Raw genomic sequence first — 2,980 nt, forward strand, 5'->3', positions numbered from 1 at the left:
AAGAGAGATTCTTGTTTGAAAGAGAATGATAAAAATATAATTATTAGTATTACCTTCTCCTATCATCTTAAACTTTTGGGATAAGTGGTTTCTATCATGTACGGGTGTTCGCGGTGCGGTTTGGTTCGGTTTTTGAGGGAAAAGCCATCCGATCCGATCGTTTAATTAAAGTGCGGTTCGGTTTGGTTCGGTTTTTTTGTCAAGGTCATCCGAACCAAACCAAACCCATTAAAATCGGTTTGGTTTGGTTCGGTTTGTTCGGTTTTTTCAATCAAAAAAAATTTCTACCATACTATTATGCAAAGTCGTAACATTGAAATCGACAAACCAAAATACACAATAGCTAACAAAGTCTTGATCTAATGAAATTTAACGACAACAGAATTCAAATACGACAATTAAAGAAGTTCAATAGTTCAACAGTCAACACAACTGAAAATAAAAGTAAATTGTCATTAAACTGATAGCAAAGTTACGGTGTCTTCTCCAACAAAATAGCTAAACTTCTTAATGCAAACCAACCTGAAATAAAAAAAAAAACAATTACATAATAAGAACAACAACGACAATAATAATAATAATAATAATAATAATAATAATAATAATAATAATAATAATAATAATAATAATAATAATAATAATAATAATAATAATAATAATAATAATAATAATAATAAGGAGAACAATTACTACCATAACAAGATGTACTCAATCAGACTCAACACCAGAATCTTCTTCATTGGGATCAGGAATGGGTGCAACTTCTACAAAATATATAAATCAAGAAATAATCATAACAAATAATATATATTAATAAAAACCAGATTAAAGTAAAGAAAATTATAAGTAGAAACAATCAGGAGGCAATGCTGTCGGAGATCTGATGCTTGTTGATTCATTCGCAAGAGGAACTGGCGGCAATCCGGATTCACCCATATTCTCATTGGAACTGACGTCAAACTACATAAATAAATACAATAAGTCAAGGCCATCAATAAATACAACAAGTTATCAACCAGGAGCAATCCAGCAATACAATAAACCAGCAACAATCTATCAATACCAATTACCAAGTTATCAACATTCAACAATAAATCAATAACCATATTAAACAGCAACTATATTATCAACAAGAAATAACCAGCAACTATATTAAACAGCAACTACATGTGCATTCATTCATATCATATATACTTGCCATTGTTATTATTTCCAATTTCCAGAATGTCAAAAGTTAAGGGGTTTGATCTCTCTCTCTCTCTCTCTCTCTCTCTCTCTCTCTCATACACATACACACACAAAGACACATACTTACTTGGGGCTGGAGTATCTTCTGTTTGTTACTGGCTTGAAATGAACGCAATTGCTGCCTCTTTCAATTTAAATAAGAAATGCACTCATAGGATTAGGTAATAAATGACTCGAACTGCTTACATAATACATAATTGAATATTTGAATATATTATATGAATGGCTAATACGTCAGTAATATCTTTCTAAATGTATATTCAGACTCTGAGTATTAAACAGCAACCATGTTATCAACTGGTTTAAATTAAACAGCAATAAACAGCAAATTAAACAGCAACCATATTCAGGAATAAACAGCAACCATATTCAGAAATCACCAGCAAATTCAACAGCAATAAACACTTAAACAGCAACCATATTGACTTGGAATGGTTCAAATTAAACAGCAATAAACACTAAACACAGCAACCACCAGTAAACAGCATATTGACTCGGGCTCCATGTTGGAAGTAAACAGCCACCAATAAACAGCCAGTAAACAGCAATAAACAGCAAATTACCTGAATCGGTGGCTCGGGTTTCATGTTGACTTGGGAGAAGGCTGACTGGGAGACTCGGAAGTGCTGCCGTGCTGCCGTGCTGGACTGCTGGGAGTGGGTTGAACCCAGAAACACTGCTGGCGTCGTGCTTGGGGGGATTTGGAGAAGAGAGAGCGAGAGCGACTGAGAGGTTAGGGATTTGGGGGGTTAGGGTCACTGGGTCAGGGAGACAGGGACGGCTGGGGTGGGAGGGGGCGCGCGGTGGGTGGTTTGGGGATTTGGAGAAGAGAGAGCAAGAGTGACTGAGAGGTTAGGGATTTGGGGGGTTAGGGTCACTGGGTCAGGGAGACAGGGACGGCTGGGGTGGGAGGGGGCGCGCGGTGGGTGGCTGGGGTGGGAGGGGTGGCGCTCTCAGAATCGCGCAGCGCAGAGCAACTCTGTCCGTTTGGGGGGTGGGGGTCTGGTCTGGGGGGGTGGGGGTGGGGTTAGGCATTTTAGGGTTTTTTTTTTCGAACCGATTCGGTTCGGTTCGGTTAGGGTTTTCATATTCAAAATCGAAAACCGAACCGAACCAAACAAAAAACAGCAAAATGAGTTTTTTTCGATTTTTTCGGTTTTCAGTTATTTCAGTTCTCGATTTTTTCGATTTGGTTCGTCGGTTTAGTTTGGTCCGGATCGGTTTTGAACACCCCTACTATCATGTATAATAGATAATATAGAATATATAATGACGACATATTCAACAATGCAAGCTGTGTAAACGAAAGCATATTTTTTATATGCTCTATAAATATAACACACATACAAGTGATATACACAACACAACCGAACGAGAAATATATATCCAAAAATAAATAAAAAAATAAAATAAATAGATGGGGATGATGGCTGGGAAAACCCCAACAATTGATAGATGACAACACTCCATGTGAAACATGCTCCCTAACTTGCAGTTGTTGCAGTTGCAGTTGCAGTATGGTCCCATTTTTGTTTTATTTCCTTTTAGGCTTTTAGCCCCATATATATCTGATATCTCTCTCCCCTCAAAAACAGTACATTTTTAAAAATTAAATTATACTTTTATAATTTTAATTTATTCTTAACTTTACCTTTATTTAAAACCCTAATAGTTTTTTTTATTCAATACTCCAAAATTTTCAATAAAATTACTCAATAAACTACTCATTTTA

The 2,980-nt window shown here is 36.3% G+C and overlaps 1 long non-coding RNA gene across 1 annotated transcript; it reads right to left on the minus strand.

The window, feature by feature from the left end:
- Positions 1-295: 295 nt before the first annotated feature.
- On the minus strand, positions 296-2,258 carry LOC112802817 (uncharacterized). Its single transcript, XR_011881545.1, has 4 exons — positions 1,812-2,258; positions 855-960; positions 694-764; positions 296-522 (listed from the first exon to the last, which is right to left on the minus strand). It is a non-coding gene; the product is annotated as an uncharacterized lncRNA (long non-coding RNA).
- Positions 2,259-2,980: the final 722 nt, after the last annotated feature.

The sequence above is a fragment of the Arachis hypogaea genome, chromosome 1 (genome assembly GCF_003086295.3).
Source record: "Arachis hypogaea cultivar Tifrunner chromosome 1, arahy.Tifrunner.gnm2.J5K5, whole genome shotgun sequence".
Taxonomy (NCBI): Eukaryota; Viridiplantae; Streptophyta; class Magnoliopsida; order Fabales; family Fabaceae; genus Arachis; species Arachis hypogaea.